The sequence below is a fragment of the Oncorhynchus masou genome, chromosome 29 (assembly GCF_036934945.1).
Source record: "Oncorhynchus masou masou isolate Uvic2021 chromosome 29, UVic_Omas_1.1, whole genome shotgun sequence".
NCBI classification, from domain to species: Eukaryota; Metazoa; Chordata; class Actinopteri; order Salmoniformes; family Salmonidae; genus Oncorhynchus; species Oncorhynchus masou.
In genome coordinates this window covers 16,899,488-16,918,330 of record NC_088240.1, presented here as the reverse complement: position 1 = coordinate 16,918,330, position 18,843 = coordinate 16,899,488, and positions in this window count along the sequence as shown.

The window sequence follows — 18,843 nt, the reverse complement described above, 5'->3', positions numbered from 1 at the left end:
AATTAGAAAATGACATAACATAATTTTTAACATCTTTCATGTGGAATGCCATCATGTAGTGGTTTAAAAAGAAAATGTACTGCCCCTGACAGATAGTCAAACATAGATACCCAACCATGATGCACTTTCCACTGACCATGATGCACTTGTTAGTGGCATGAAGATGAAACCACTGAAAGTCACTCCCCCACTCCTCTTTATTCCTGTTAAAGACATTTCTGCTGGCTCAGCAGCCAGTCAACTCTGTCCTCAGCGCCAAGGTCATTTACACAGTGCCCTGCACAGGTCAATTATGCCAACAATAGCACTGATTTGACTGGTGCCGCACTGGAAATGGAATCAAATCATGAAATGACATCAGCCTGACCCGCTCTCTCCCTCAGTTCCCCTACAGCTGTTGAATTGGTCAAATCAATCAATGCACAGGAGAGTCAGGGCCTGATAGGATGCATTTCATTTGGGTGCAGGCTTCACCACCTCACACAACCATGATATTTTGGTAACTGTATAAATCTCTCTAGGACAAGGTGACTTTTATCAATATATTCGGTTGTATTTACCCACCAAAAATGAAAATTAGCTGCTAATGTAAATAAATACAATTATTTTTTTTAACCTTTATTTACCTAGGCACATCAGTTAAGAACAAATTCTTATTTTCAATGATGGCCTAGGAACAGTGGGTTAACTGCCTGTTCAGGAGCAGAATGACAGATTTGTACCTTGTCAGCTCAGGGATTTGAACTTGCAACCTTTCGGTTACTAGTCCAACACTCTACCCACTAGGCTACCCTGCCACCCCAAAAGCCACAGTGATCTGAATGATACAGGCAAATCAAGGCAAATCTAAGAATCTCTGAATTAACTATCTAATGTTAGCTAAAAGTAGTAATGAATAAATTAGGTACATTTATTTAAATGGACAATTCTGTGAACTGTCTTGTCCAAGTTTTAAATTGACACAATAGCTGTTAGAAAAGATGTCAGCTCGAGATGACGTGCAGGAGCTTGCAGGAATTTGTAGTTTTGCACGATGTCTCCTTTGATACTAATTAGCATTTTCAAATCTGTGAGTAAATAGAGCGTAATATATTGATAATAATCTTGTCCGAGAGAGATTTACATGGTTATCAAGCCGACATGAAACACAGCCCTTATTTTAAGTGAGTTTAAAACCCCCTATGGGAAAAATGAATGGTAGAAAAATTATTGTTTCCCGTGTACATTTACATTTAAGTCATTTAGCAGACGCTCTTATCCAGAGCGACTTACAAATTATGACACTTCCACTGTGGGGCTCTATTGTCTTTAAACTGTACCAGTCAGAGAGGGGGTATCTGTAGATGTCTTCCACACTACCTCTTAAAGAGAGACTTGAATCTAGGTCCGTCTCTTTACACATGTATCTCTCTCTCTTAGACCTAGTTTGTGTTGTCAAAGTAGTGTATTTAAAGAGGCCCTAAGACGCTTTACTATAACATTATTCATTTATGAAGCGCGGGAGTGCTGATATGTTGAATAGGATTTTAATAGGTTGAGGATTTAGCATATTCATCTTTAGACCATGTGGATGTGAAGGAGACGACCAGGGAAGACTGGCGACCATCTGGTATCTCCTCTACCTGGTCGGTTAACTCTAGCACCCAGAACTAACAGCCATTATACTACTGCAGCACCCTGTTATATAACTACCCCCTACCAAACCCCTCCCTGTTTACCTATGTCATTATGGAGGAGTATGTAAGGCTGTAGCATACAGAATGCTCGTGATCTACAGGAATGTCAGGGTGATTGTAACACTGAGAGTGGATTGCTATAACATTTTTATGATAGTCTATGGTAAGAATGGCTATAACATGTTAATGATAGTCTATGGTAAGAATGGCTATAACATTTTAATGATAGTCTATGGTAAGAATGGCTATAACATGTTAATGATAGTCTATGGTAAGAATGGCTATAACATTTTAATGATAGTCTATGGTAAGAATGGCTATAACATTTTAATGATAGTCTATGGTAAGAATGGCTATAACATTTTAATGATAGTCTATGGTAAGAATGGCTATAACATTTTAATGATAGTCTGGTAATAACATTGAGAGTGCCTCTGATGGGCAAAGAGAGAGTGAGTGTAGCAAAGAGAGAGAAATAGATGAAGAGAGAGATAGAGATGGAGCAGAATGGGAGATGAGGCATGTAATAAGAGGTTGATACCTTAATCAGGAGAGAGGGAGAAAGGGAAGATGGAAAGGGTTGTGGGTGGACTTCAGGAGGGAAACAAGGAGGAAAAGGGGGGGTCTCTATTTGCATTACCCATAAACCCCCTCCAGTATAAAATGCAAATGAGGAGTCCTTAAAACTCCAATAAGGTGTGTGATAGGCCCATAAATTGCCTGAGTGCCGTCAGTCCAGAGCCGGGTACACACCCTGCTCCTCTTTCATGTCTTCTCCACCCTCTTAGGTAATACTGAACACAAATATAAAAACAACGTGCAACAATCTAAAAGATTTGAAGGAAATCAGTCAATTGAAATGAATTCATTAGGCCCTAATCTATGGATTTGACTGGGAATACATATATGCATCTGTTGGTAACAGATACAGTGTCACGGTTTTCTATAGGTGAAGGAGAGTCGGACCAAAATGCGGCGTGGCTATTGAGATTCATGTTTAATGAAAAAACACACTAAACACAAACACTACAAAACAATAAACGTAACGAAAACCGAAACAGCCAAATACTGGTGCAAACTAGTACACGACAGACATAAGTACAGGAAAAGGACAATCACCCACGAAACACTCAAAGAATATGGCTGCCTAAATATGGTTCCCAATCAGAGACAACGATAAACACCTGCCTCTGATTGAGAACCACTGTCACTCCCTGGTCTATATTTATTATGTTATCTTCATTTATTGGGTCAGGCCAGGTTGTGACATGGGTTTATTTGTAGTGTGTTTCGTCTTGGGGTTGTGTGGGGTGTATACATTAGTCTATGGCTGCCTGAGGCGGTTCTCAATCAGAGTCAGGTGATTATCGTTGTCTCTGATTGGGAACCATATTTAGGTAGCCTGGGTTTCACTGTGTGTTTGTGGGTGATTGTTCCTGTCTCTGTGTTTGCTGCACCAGTCAGGGCTGTTTCGGTTTTCGACGTGTGTTGTTTTGTATTGTTTGTGTTCTTCATCATTAAAGATGTATCGAACGAACCACGTTGCATTTTGGTCCAATCCTTGTTCCACCTCTTCTTCAGAGGAGGAGTTGGAAGAAACCCGTTACAACCACTTCAGACAGCCATAGACTAATCTAGAACACGCCACTAAGCTACAATCCCAATACCTATGAAAATACCCCAAGACAAAACACACCACATACAAAAACCCATGCCACACCCTGGCCTGACCAAATAGATAAAGAAAACACATAATACTAAGACCAGGGCGTGACATACAGTACCTTAAAAAAAAAAAATATGGGCGTGGATCAGAAAACCAGTCAGTATCTGGTGTGACCCCCATTTGCCTCATGCGGCGTGACACATCTCCTTCTCATAGAGGTGATCAGGCTGTTGATTGTGGCTTGTGGAATGTTGTCCCACTCCTCTTCAATGGCTGTGCGAAGTTTCTGGATATTGGCGGGAACTGGCGTACACGTTGATCTGGGGCATTTCAAACATGCTCAATGGGTGACATGTCTGGTGAGTATGCAGGCCATGGAAGTACTGGGACATTTTTAGCTTCCAGGAAATGTGTACAGATACTTGCGACATGGCGCCGGCAGACATGGCAACTCTGCTTTTTAGCTCCAAAGCAACTTTGCAGTATTTTAAAATGTTTACATTATTAGCCCAAAACGTGTTTTATGTTATTACATACAGCTGGAAATACCTTTTGGATATCAGAGCGGCGGTAACTCACCAGTGTTCCGGCCAGAAACACGACTTTCCAAAATTGGATCCTTTGTTCATGCCCTCCAAGGCAATTTATCTTATCCCATAGGCATCTCCAAGACGCCGCCGGCAGAGAAGAGGTATTTGGAGTGGACTTCTAGTCCGACTCAGGAGGCGTTCACACGATCTACCACTTCTGAGGATACAGTGCTTTCGGAAAGTATTCAGACCCCTTCTCTTTTTCCACATTTTATTACAAGACATGTTTTTAGACATTTTTTCAAATGTATAAAAAAACAAACAACAGATGCCTTATTTTCTCCCTCACGACGCCAGGACAGCGGAGTCAATCACCACCTTCCGGAGACACCTGAAACCCCACCTCTTCAAGGAATACCTAGGATAGGATAAGTAATCCTTCTCACCCCCCCCCCCTTAAATGATTTAGATGCACTATTGTAAAGTGGCTGTTCCACTGGATGTCAGAAGGTGAATTCACCAATTTGTAAGTCGCTCTGGATAAGAGCGTCTGCTAAATGACTTAAATGTAAATGTAAATGTAATGTACATTAGTATTCAGACCCTTTGCTATGAGACTTGAAATTGTGCTCAGGTGCATCCTGTTTCCATTGCTCATCCTTGAGATGTTTCTACAACCTGCTTGCAGATGTCTTGCTCCCGGACAAGCTAAACACCTTCTTTGCCCCCATTGAGGATAACACAGTGCCACCGATGTGGGCCGCTCCCGAGGACTGTGGGCTTTCGTTCTCCGAGGCCGACGCGAGTAAAACATTTAAGCATGTTAACCCTCGGAGAATTGCTGGCCAAGACGGCATCAATAGCCGCGTCCTCAGAGCATGTGAAGACCAGGTGGCTGAAGTGTTTACGGACATAATCAATCTCTCCCAATCCCAGTCTGCTGTCCCCACTTGCTTCAAGATGTCCACCATTGTTCCTTTACCCAAGACAGCAAAGGTAACTGAACTAAATGACTATCTCCACAAAGTACTCAATTTTTTCATCATGAAGCGCTTTGAGAGGCTAGTTAAGGATCATATCACCTCCACCCTACATGACACCCTAGACCCACTTCAATTTGCATACCTCCCCAATAGATCCATAGACAATGCAATCACCATCCCACTGCACACTGCCCTATCCCATCTGGACAAGAGGAATACCTACGTAAGAATGCTATTCATTGACAACAGCTCAGCTTTGAGCACCATAGAACCCTCCAAGCGCATCAATAAGCTCAGGGCTTAGATTCTTGAAAGTAGCCACCCGTTGCCTTGAAGACAGCTTTGCACATTCTTGGCATTCTCTCAACCAGCTTCATCTGGAATGCTTTTCCAACAGTCTTGAAGGAGTTCCCAGATATAATGAGCACTTGTTGGCTGATTTTCCTTCACTGCGTTCCAACTCATTCCAAACCATTTCAATTGGGTTGAATTCAGGTGATTGTGGAGGCCAGGTCATCTGATGCAGCACTCCATCACTCTCCTTCTTGGTCAAACAGCCCTTACACAGCCTGGAGGTCATTGTCCTCAGCATCACACCACCTCCTCCATGCTTCATGGTGGGAACCACACATGCGGAGATCATCCATTCACTTACTCTGCGTCTCACAAAGACACGCCAGTTGCAACCAAAAATCTCTAATTTGGACTCATCAGACCAAAGGACAGATTTCCACTGGTCTAATGTCCATTGCTCGTGTTTCTTGGCCCAAGCAATTCTCCTCTTTTTATTGGTGTCCTTTAGTAGTGGTTTCTTTGCAGCAATTTGATCATGAAGGCCTGATTCACGCAGTCTCCTCTGAACACTTGATGTTAAGATGTGTCTGCTAATTGAACTCTGTGAGGTGCAATCTGAGGTGCAGTTAATTGTCGATTTCTGAGGCTGGTAACTCAAATAAACTTATCCTCTGCAGCAGATGTAACTCTGTGTCTTCCTTTCCTGTGGTGGTCCTCATGAGAGCCAGTTTCATCATCGCGCTTGACGGTTTTTGCGACTGCACTTGAAGAAACTTTCAAAGTTCTTGAAATGTTCTGCATCGACTGACCTTCATGTCCTAAAGTAATGATGGACTGTCGTTTCCCTTTGTTTGTTTGAGCTGTTCTTGACCTGCCGTAATATGGACTTGGTATTTTACCAATTAAGGCTATCTTCTGTATACCACCCCATCCTTGTCACAACACAACTGATTGGCTCAAAAGTATTAAGAAGGAAATAAATTGCACAAATTAACTTTTAACAAGGCACACCTGTTAATTCAAGTGAATTCCAGGTGACTACCTCATGAAGGTTGTTGAGAGAATGCCAAAGGTGTGCAACGCTGTCATCAAGGCAAAGGGTGGCTATTTGAAGAATCTCAAATACAAAATATATTTTGATTTGTTTAACACTTTTTTGGTTACTAAATAATTCCATATGTGTTATTTCATAGTTTTGATGTCTTCACTAGTCTACAATGTAGAAAATAGTCAAAACAAAGAAAAACCCTTGAATGAGTAGGTGTCCAAACTTTTGTCTGGTACTGTATATATTTATACTCCAGACTCCGACATTGCTCATCCTAATATTTACATTATTCTTAATTCCATTTTTTTACTTATAGATCTGTGGGTATTGTTGTGAATTGTCAGATATTACTGCACTGTTTGAGCCAGGAACACAAGCATTTTGCTACACCCGCAATAACATCTGCTAAATATGTGTATGTGACCAATAACATTAGATTTGATATGATTTATCATGCTGAAACATGAGGTGATGGCTGCGGATGAATGGCACGACAATGGGCCTATCGTCACGGTACCTCTGTGCGTTCAAATTGACATCAATAAAATGCAGTTGTGTTCATTGTCCATAGCTTTTACCTGCCTATACCATAACCCCACTGCCACCATGGGGCATTCTGTTCACAACGTTGACATCAGCAAACTGCTCGCTCACATGATGCCATACATGCTGTCTCGCATCTGCCAGGTACAATTGAAACCAGGATTCATCCGTGAAGAGCACACTTCTACAGCGTGCCAGTGTCCATCGAAGTGAGCATTTGCCCACTGAAGTAAGTTATGATGCCGAACTGCAGTCAGGTCAAGACCCTGGTGAGGATGACGATCACGCAGATGAGCTGTGGTTTTGAGGCCAGTTGAATGTACTGCTAAATTCTCTAAAACGGCGTTGGAGGCCGGCTTATGGTAGAGAAATTAACATTAATTTCCCTGGCATCAGCTTTAGTGGCCATTCCTGCCATCAGCATGTTAATTGTACTCTCCCTCAAAACTTAAGACATCTGTCATGTTGTGAGACAAAACTGCACATTTTAGAGTTGTCTTTTGTCTGCAGCACAAGGTGCACCTGTGTAATTATCATGCTGTTTAATCAGCTTTTTGATATGCCACATCTGTCAGGTGAATGGATTATCTTGGCAATGGAGAAATGCTCACTAACAGGGACTTAAACTAATTTGTGCACAGAATTTGAGAGAAATACATTTATTGTACTAAAGGAACATTTCTGGAGCCTTTTATTTCAGCTCATTTAACATGGGACCAACACTTTACATGTTACGTTTATATTTTTGGTCATTGTATTTCTGCTGGTAACACTTAACTGGTTAGGATAGCTCACAAGGTCTCATAAATATCTGTTGACTAGGTGGGAGTCTTATGACTAAAGAGGCTTCATGCATATCTTTTATTTTTACCTATAAGAGTAGGAGTAAAATGTCTCTATTCTCAGCACTTACGACCAATTTCTTACTCTGGGACGCATTTTGGATACTGGCCACGGTAACACTATTGTACACACACACACACCCCTCACCCCAAATACATACACATCCACTGGATCCTACAGTATACTTCAATAGCTGAGTCACAACCCCACAGTCCCCAGCCTCTCCATCCCCTGCAGTATCGTCGCTACACTGAGGATCACGATTGGTTTCATAATCTGTCATAAAGCAGATTAGTTGATCCTGTGTGATGAGATAAGATTAGGGTCGGGGCTAGAGAGGGCCATGGGGGATCAGACTTACTCCTCTCGTTCCAACACAAGCCCCCTGCCTCAAATGAACAGCAGCCTATTGCCGCATTTGTAACCACCCTCTGCGCACCCAACACACCAGTCGTCACCCCTCACACCATCATCTTTGTCAGCTGCAAAACAGATTATATCCTGAGCCATGGGGTGTCTGATGCATATTTGTTTTCATGTTGTCGATCTGATTGTGATCCCGTTGTTTTCATGTTGTCGATCTGATTGTGATCCCGTTGTTTTCATGTTGTCGATCTGATTGTGGTCCCGTTGTTTTCATGTTGTCGATCTGATTGTGATCCTGTTATTTCTTTTCATGAGCTGTCCCCCAACATATTATGGTGTTTTTCCTGAAGTGTCATGTTCAGGAGTTTAGCCATACAGATCAGCGTTTGTTTTCAGGGTTAGCATAGGATTTCACAGTAGCTTAACACAATGACCTTGTGGTTAGAGTGTTCTTCCTGATATTGGAAGGTTGTGAGTTCAATCCCTGGCCGAGTGATACCAAAGACTGTAAAAATAGGACCTGATGTGTCTCTGCTTGGCACTCAGAATTAAGAAGATAGATCAGGGGTAAGATTCTGCGATAGATTAATGTCCGGGGGGTGTGCTTGTACAGTAAGCTGCCTTACTCTACAGAAATAGGAGATAGGCTCATAGGGCAAGAGCCTGTCGGCTTGTGCAAGGCTACTTATGACAAGTCCAGCGGCGTGGGGGACAATAATCTCCAGTTCAGCTACCCAGAGTCACTCAGACATTCAGCCAAATATCTACTCACTCCTCTGTTAGGTCACTAACCAGAGATGATGTGGGGATCAACAAAACCACAGAGAGAAGCCACCCTGTATGTCTCCAACTTGTGGTCTCTGCCATTTGTGTGTGTTTGTCTTGTGACTTCTTAAGAATTGACCAGAGAAAAGGAGAATCTCAGCTTGAATATGGATGTTATGTACGCCTGTTGGAGGGAAGGCAACAGCCTGCTACGCTCAACTCCCCGTGGAGTGAAAGAGGTATGTGATTGTAGGTGCTGGTAAGGATGACAGAGGCAGAGAATATTACTGTTTACAGGGAATTTATTTCTTTCACACGGTAATGTAGGGAAAACATGCTGGATGGAACCAAAGCAAAGAAAATAAAATATAAAGAGTCCCCTCTCCTACCGACCCACTACTTACCTAACCTTTTAGAACCTCCTGGCACACTAACCAAAATAGAGGTCTTACCTAGTGTGCGTAGACAGTAAATACTACAGGTTATGTATACCCGCAGGCCTCTTGCCTAAGGACTCCCAAAGTGCCTTCCCTTTCCGCCCTGGGAACAAATGAAACAGAATAATTCAAACTCAGTGAACAAGTCCAATAAGCAAAAACACTGAGTCCTATTGGCCTACACATTCCTCAGAAGTAGATGTTACAAAACACTTTCAACACAACTGGTACTGAGGAACAACCAACACAGGTCATCAAAGAAGCTCACTCTTCTCCTTACACAGGAATATTGGCTTTATTACAGCTGGAGAAGGAGTTGGTCATTGAAAACAGCTGTATCCCCTGACGAGAGGGAGGGTTCAGAGCGCCACTCATCGACGGGGCCGACCAATCAGCGGCTTAGAATTCAGGAAGCCATTTCCTGAAATATACACACACACAAATACATACAAACCCAAAACAACACAGACACTGGGGAACGTAACAATGAACTATAAAAAAGTATTTGATTTGCTATGTAATGTTAACCCGTAACCTGTGTGTGTGTGTGTGTGTGTGTGTGAACAGAGGTGGGTCTGGATGGAACATACTGGATATAGGTCTCTCTGTTACTCTGATGGTGTCAGCTTTAATTGACTCAATTCCCTAATTAATACAGTAAATGACAGATTGACATTTCTCTTCAAGTTAATTTCCCCTGTGATTAATATGGCAGACGGAGTGACCTAGAAGAAAGGCAGCATGTGTCGCTTGAGATCTCCTGTGTTATTGGACATGACATGCTCCCCTATCGAGCCCTCGCAGCAATGACTACACTTTTGATTACTTCAGTCAACTAAATCATTGGAATAGACATGATCTATTATCTAAATTAATCTGCACATTTGACACTCGGTATATGCGGGATGTGTGGGGTTGTATTAAAGATGGAGGAATTAGAGGTTATGAATAAAGTAGCTCTATCGTGTGAATGTCGTATTGAATAGCGAAGATATCGAGCAGGGGAACTCAAATCCTACCCTATGAGGTACGGAGCCTGCTGGTTTTCTGTTCTACCTGATCATTCATTCCACACACCTGGTGTCCAAGGTCTAAGTCAGTCCCTGACTAGAGGGGAACAATTTTTAAAAAGTAGTGGAATTGGCTTCAAGGTACAGAGTTGAGTTTGAGGGATATAGAGTATTGGGTCATTGTTCCAAATTAGGTTTAATGATGATCACTCCCCCTTCTGAAAAAAACAGCATATATCAGCATACAGTTCAATGCTGATATTTGCTGGTCAATGCAGGTCTATGCTAGTCAGTGCTGGTCGGATGCTCGTCAAGCTTGTCTGACCAGTATGGTCCAACTGGTTATGTTGTTTTATCATCATGGTCTAGCTGTTTTTTCTGGTGTCTAGGCTTTGTGATGTTTTAGACACTGGTGACCAGCCTTCACTGTGTTATGGACATCGGTGATCAGCCTTCTGTCACGCAGAGCGGAACAGGTCAACCCAAGAGCAGACTCAGACGAGGAGACTGGGATGAGGTAAACAAGGTATTCATTGAAACACAGGGGGAAGATGGGGTGCGGGCCAGGGGAAGCTCGTGCGGGTTGCAGGAAGCCAGGTGTGGAACACGAGGCTGTAGTGATTGGAGTTGGGACTGGGTAAGCAGGTCCGGAGAGGAATCCAAGGACACAGTGGAGTGGCGGGTCAAGGACAGAGTAGTGAGACTGGAGACAGGGACCAAAGTCAGAGCAGGCAGAATGGGCAGAGGTTACGATCTGACAGTGTGGAAGTGGCAGGTAGAGGTCTTGATTATGGAACAGGTTGCAGCTGGTGGGGATCTGCTCTGCCTCCAGCACAACTGCCTCCACCCACAAAATCCCACACAGAGAGGAAGAGGGAGAGAGCACTGGTGGATTGGCAGCAGGTTAGGGAGACACAGAATGAGAAGTAGAGGTCATGGTAGGAGCAGATGTAACACCTCCACTGTGTTTTGGACACTGGTGACCAGCCTTTGCAGATTTTTGGACACTGGTGACCAGCCTTCGCTTTGTTTTGTACACTGGTGACCAGCATTCACTGAGTATTGGACACATACCAGCTTAGGCTGGTGATGCTGATATGCTGGTGATCAAGCTGGTCCAGCATGGTCTAGCTGGTTAAGCTGGTCTGATCACGCCCATCACTATCATATTTCCCAGCATGCTCTATTGCTGTTGATTTTTAGGATAGTTTGTTTCAATATCTTTTTGTTGTTGTGTTTTTGCATGTACATTGATTGATTAAATAATATTATGTTACACAAAGATAAATAACATCTAATCCTAATGACAAATCTGTTGCATTTGTTACTGAGATGGTTGTTCCAGTTTAGATGGTTTGGTTAGTCTGATTATTCTTCTTTCTAACCACAGCGAAGGCTGGTCACCAGCAAAACACGGCGAAGGCTGGTCACCAGCAAAACACAGCGAAGGCTGGTCACCAGCAAAACACAGCGAAGGCTGGTCACCAGCAAAACACAGCGAAGGCTGGTCACCACGAAAACACAACAAAGGCGCCACGAAAACACAGCTAAGGCACCATGAAAACACAACGAAGGTGCCACGAAAACACCGCTAAGGCACCATGAAAACACAGCTAAGTTACCATGAAAACACAACTAAGGTACCATGAAAACACAGCTAAGGCACCATGAAAACACAGCTAAGGCACCATGAAAACACCGCTAAGGCACCATGAAAACACAGCTAAGGCTCCATGAAAACACAGCTAAGGCACCATGAAAACACAGCTAAGGCATCGTAAAAACACAGCGAAGGCACCATGAAAACACAGCTAAGGCACCATGAAAACACAGCTAAGGCATCGTAAAAACACAGCAAAGGCACCGTGAAAACACAGCTAAGGCACCATGAAAACACAGCTAAGGCATCGTAAAAACACAGCGAAGGCACCATGAAAACACAGCGAAGGCTGGTCACCAGCAAAACACAGCGAAGGCTGGTCACCACGAAAACACAACAAAGGCTCCACGAAAACACAGCTAAGGCACCATGAAAACACAACGAAGGCACCATGAAAACACAGCTAAGGCACCATGAAAACACAGCGAAGGCACCATGAAAACACAGCGAAGGCACTATGAAAAACCCGCTAAGGCACCATGAAAACACAGCTAAGCACCATGAAAAAACAGCTAAGCACCATGAAAACACAGCTAAGGTACCATGAAAACACAGCTAAGGCACCGTGAAAACACAGCTAAGGTACCACGAAAACACAGCTAAGGTACCATGAGAACAAAGCTAAGGTACCATGAAAACACAGCTAAGGCACCATGACAACACAGCTAAGGCACCATGAAAACACAGCTAAGGCGGCATGAAAACACCGCTAAGGCACCATGAAAACACGGGGAAGGCACCATGAAAACACTGCTAAGGCACCATGAAAACACAGCTAAGCACCATGAAAACACAGCTAAGGTACCATGAAAACAAAGCTAAGGCACCATGAAAACACAGCTAAGGCACCATGAAAACACAGCAAAGGCACCATGAAAACACAGCTAAGGCACCATGAAAACACAGCTAAGGCACCATGAAAACACAGCTAAGGCACCATGAAAACACAGCTAAGGCACCATGAAAACACAGCGAAGGCACCATGTTGGTCCATGCTGTTTTGTTTCAGCAGAGCCTGCACAGACATTTACCTCCACACTATTATTTCATTGACATTTCAGGATTATTTACCTTTTTGCAAGACCAGAAAATCTCATGGATATCATAGACAATTGCCCCCTCCCCTACCTCACCATCCCCTACTGCCCACTCCCCTACCTCACCATCCCCTACTGCCCACTCCCCTACCTCACCATCCCCTACTGCCCACTCCCCTACCTCACCATCCCCTACTGCCCACTCCCCTACCTCACCATCCCCTACTGCCCACTCCCCTACCTCACCATCCCCTACTGCCCACTCCCCTACCTCACCATCCCCTACTGCCCACTCCCCTACCTCACCAGCCCCTACTGCCCACTCCCCTTCCACGCCAGCCCCTACTGCCCACTCCCCTTCCACGCCAGCCCCTACTGCCCACTCCCCTTCCACGCCAGCCCCTACTGCCCACTCCCCTACCTCACCATCCCCTACTGCCCACTCCCCTACCTCACCAGCCCCTACTGCCCACTCCCCTTCCATGCCAGCCCCTACTGCCCACTCCCCTTCCACGCCAGCCCCTACTGCCCACTCCCCTACCTCACCATCCCCTACTGCCCACTCCCCTACCTCACCAGCCCCTACTGCCCACTCCCCTTCCATGCCAGCCCCTACTGCCCCCCTACCCTACCTTGCCAGTCCCTACTGCCCCCTCCCTTACATTGCTAGCCCCTACTGCCCCCCCCCTACCATGCCAGCCCCTTCTTTCCCTCTATCTCTCCATCTATCTCTTCCCTCACTCGCCCTTCCCCCCTTTTCTCTGTTTTACCTTGCTTTATCTTGTGCAACACTGACACTAAATGACTAAGTTTTCTCATTTCATGGGTAAGTGAGACAGATATTTATTTAATATGCTCATACGAGGAGGCAGGAGGTCTATTTATTGGAGCAAAGCTGGAGAGATAGAACATGTTTATTTTACCAGATGTAGAAGCCAGATAGCATGTTTATTTTACCAGATGTAGAAGCCAGATAGCATGTTTATTTTACCAGATGTAGAAGCCAGATAGCATGTTTATTTTACCAGATGTAGAAGCCAGATAGCATGTTTATTTTACCAGATGTAGAAGCCAGATAGCATGTTTATTTTACCAGATGTAGGAGCCAGATAGCATGTTTATTTTACCAGATGTAGGCGCCAGATAGCATGTTTATTTTACCAGATGTAGGAGCCAGATAGCATGTTTATTTTACCAGATGTAGGTGCCAGATAGCATGTTTATTTTACCAGATGTAGGAGCCAGATAGCATGTTTATTTTACCAGATGTAGAAGCCAGATAGCATGTTTATTTTACCAGATGTAGGTGCCAGATAGCATGTTTATTTTACCAGATGTAGGAGCCAGATAGCATGTTTATTTTACCAGATGTAGGAGCCAGATAGCATGTTTATTTTACCAGATGTAGAAGCCAGATAGCATGTTTATTTTACCAGATGTAGGAGCCAGATAGGATGTTTATTTTACCAGATGTAGGAGCCAGATAGCATGTTTATTTTACCAGATGTAGGAGCCAGATAGCATGTTTATTTTACCAGATGTAGGAGCCAGATAGCATGTTTATTTTACCAGATGTAGAAGCCAGATAGCATGTTTATTTTACCAGATGTAGGAGCCAGATAGCATGTTTATTTTACCAGATGTAGGAGCCAGATAGCATGTTTATTTTACCAGATGTAGGCGCCAGATAGCATGTTTATTTTACCAGATGTAGGTGCCAGATAGCATGTTTATTTTACCAGATGTAGGAGCCAGATAGCATGTTTATTTTACCAGATGTAGGAGCCAGATAGCATGTTTATTTTACCAGATGTAGAAGCCAGATAGCATGTTTATTTTACCAGATGTAGGAGCCAGATAGCATGTTTATTTTACCAGATGTAGGAGCCAGATAGCATGTTTATTTTACCAGATGTAGGAGCCAGATAGCATGTTTATTTTACCAGATGTAGGAGCCAGATAGCATGTTTATTTTACCAGATGTAGGAGCCAGATAGGATGTTTATTTTACCAGATGTAGGAGCCAGATAGCATGTTTATTTTACCAGATGTAGGAGCCAGATAGCATGTTTATATTAAGACGCACACAGATTGCAATACATTTATTCATGAGCATTTCCTACACAACATATTACTTCAAGCCGACGACATACTCATAAATACACACATAAGCATGTGAACGCACACACACAATGCACCGGCACACACACACACACACACACACACACACACACACACACACACACACACACACACACACACACACACACACACACACACTTAGCCTAGATGTATATGTGTGAAACCGGTGCACTCCCCAGCTTGATCAAACAAAAATGAATGCACATATTATGCAGGCTTCATAATGGCTTCATTTGTCATTTGTCATAATTATGCATTGTCTGGGGTCACATGGGCTCCCAAGTGGCGCAGCGGTCTAAGGCACTGTATCTCACTGCTTGTAGGCGACACTACAGACACCCTGGTTTGAATCCAGGCTGCATCACAACTGGCTGTGATTGGGAGTCCCATAGGGCCCAGCGTCGTCCGGGATTGGCCGGTGTAGGCCGTCATTGTAAATAAGAATTTATTCTTAACTGACTTGTTGTAACGACGTTCTTCATCTGTCGAAAGAGAGTTGGACCGAAATGCAGCGTGTTTGTTACTCATGTTTATTAGTGAAAACAAATAACGAAACTATACATGAAAATACGAATAAATACAAAACAACAAAACGGAACGTGAAACCTATTACAGCCTGACTGGTGAAACTAACACAGAGACAGGAACAATCACCCACGAAATACAAAGCGAAACCCAGGCTACCTAAATACGGTTCCCAATCAGAGACAACGAGAATCACCTGACTCTGATTGAGAACCGCCTCAGGCAGCCAAACCTATGAAACACACACCCCTAATCAGCTACAATCCCAATAACTAAAAAACCCCACTAAGAATTACAACAAACAATAAACCCATGTCACACCCTGGCCTGACCAACTAATTAACTAAAACACAAAATACTAAGACCAAGGCGTGACACTTGTCTGGTTCATTATTACTTATTTTATTTTAAACATGGTGCGAAGTAAAATGACTATGATATGGGACTGCTCTCCATAAGCAGACAAATCTGGTGTAACAGGAGATGAGGGGCTAAATGCAGACAGAAAGCAAGACATTCTCCCCATCAACTTGATTTAGATAAAGACTGAAATTGTTTTGGTCACAATGAGAGAGTGGAGAGACCTTCCATCTGCATTCTGTACCTTTATTAACTTAATTCTACTGTTTGGGCACAACCTCTGTCACACACGCATGCGCACACACACACACACACACACACACGTAATGACTGATCCCTGGCAGTGACCCCACTCTCGAAGGGTGTCTCAGGGGGAGTGGGGTATGCAAAAAATATATATATTATATTTCACACCACACACTGTACGTGTATGAAACAGAACTAATATAAGCACCCGGTCTAAGGCACTGCATCTCAGTGCTAGAGGTATCACAACCAGCTGGGATTGGGGGTCCCATAGGGCGGGCCACATTTGGCCCAGCGCCGTCCGGGTTAGGGTTTGGCTGGGATAGGAGGTCATTGTAAATAAGAATTTGTTCTTAACTGACTTGCCTAGTTAAATTAAGTGTGAATAACATAGAATGAAAATAAAAGCCCCTATTGGACCTTTTTGACACACACACACAGTGGATCAGTGTTGACAGGAATAAATCAATACACGATGTTCTAAAGTGAGTGAGTGGAGAGAGGAAGAAGGGAGAGAGGGATGAGGAAAGGGGGCACTCAGTTTGTCCTGAATTGATCAGAATAGGATTACGTAGGCAAACTGTGAGTAGGAGGCTATGTGTACCGGGTTTAGGATCTGAACAAGGGTTGCAAAATTCCGGGAACTTTCAATAAATTACTTGTTTTTCCAGAAATACCGGAATTATCATGAAAATCTGTAATCTTCCAACCAGGATTTCTACAAAATCAGGCAATTTATTGACAGTTCCTGGAATTTTGCAACCCTAATCTGAACTCTTTCTTTGCACACTAGTTCACTCGATGTTTTCTCTGCTTACCCTCTCCCTCCCTCCCTCACACACACACACACACACACACACACACACACACACACACACACACACACACACACACACACACACACACACACACACACACACACACATACACACACACACACACACACACACTCTGTTCACTCATGTTCTTGATAGGGACATTTTGTGTACAGTACCAGTCAAAAGTTTGGACACACATACTTATTCAAGGGTTTTTCTTTATTTTTACTATTTTCCCTAATTGTAGATTAATAGTGAAGATGTCAAAACTATAAAATAACACATGGAATCATGTAGTAACCAAAAAAGTGTTAAACAAATCCAAATATATTTTATATTTGTCATGACTTCCGCCAACGTCAGCTCCTCTCAGCTTTTCTCCTCTCCTTGTTCGGCGACGTCACCGGCTTTCTAGCCATCGCCGCCCCATTTTTCATATTTCCATTTGTTTTGCCTTGTTCCATACACACCTGGTTTTCATTCCCTAATCACACTGCATGTATTTAGTCCTCTGTTTACCTCCACGTCTTCGTGTGAAATTGTATTTATGTTATGTGGGTATTGTTACGCGCCTTACTTTTTGTCTATGTTCCGTGTTTGGGCACGTTTATGTACTTTGGTCTTTCGTTGGACCGGAATAAAAAGTGTGCCTGTTCACTTCACTCTGGTCTCCTGCACCTGACTTCGCCTCCAGTACACACCCTTAACAAGATTTGAGATTCTTCAAAGTAGCAACCCTTTGCCTTGATGACAGCTTTGCACACTCTTGGCATTCTCTCAACCAGCTTCATGAGGTAGTCACCTGGAATGCATTTCAATTAACAGGTGTGCCTTGTTAAAAGTTAATTTGTGCAATTTCTTTCCTTCTTAATGCGTTAATTAGTTATGTTGTGACAAGGTAGGGGTGGTATAACGAAGATAGCCTTATTTGGTAAAAGACCAAGTCCATATTATGGCAAGAACAGCTCAAATAAGCAAAGAGAAATGACAGTCCATCATTATATTTAAGACTCGGAGGTCAGTCAATACGAAAAATGTCAAGAACTTTGAAAGTTTCTTCAAGTGCAGTCACAAAAACCATCAAGCGCTAAAATGAAACTGGCTTTCATGAGGACCGCCACAGGAAAGGAAAACCCAGAGTTACCTCTGCTGCAGAGGACAAGTTCATTAGAGTTACCAGCCCCAGAAATTGCAGCCCAAATAAATGCTTCGAGGAGTTCAATTCACAGACACATCTCAAGGCAAAAGATGGCTACTTTGAAGAATCTAAGATATAAAATATATTTTGATTTAAAAAAAAAAAAATGTTACCACATGATTCCATATGTGTAATTTCATGTCTTCACATTGTATTCTACAATGTAGAAAATAGTAAAAAATTAAGAAAAACCCTTGAATGACTAGGTATGTCCAAACCTTTGACTGGTACTGTGTGTCAGTGTGTCTATTGCAATCCAAATAAACATGTGGTATGTCATATGGTATATATAAAACTTTTTATAGTCCTGTACCCCCCAAACATTTAACCTCCAGCTGCGTACCCCCTCTAGCACCAGGTTTGGCGCACTCTCAAATGTTTTTGGCATCATTGTAAGCCTGCCACACACACATTATACAATACATTTATTAAACATAAGAATGACTGTGAGTTTTTGTCACAACCCGGCTCGAGGGAAGTGACAAAGAGCTCTTAAAGGACAAGGGCACAAATAATAATACAATAATAATCAATCATTTTTTTAGATATAAAACCTTATTTGTTCATTGAAAATTGTGAATTACTCACCACAGGTTAATGAGAAGGATGTTTCTTGAAAAGATGCTCATAACTCTGTAATGGTGGGTTGTATTGGAGAGTCTCAGTCTAAATCATTTTCCACACGCAGTCTGTGCC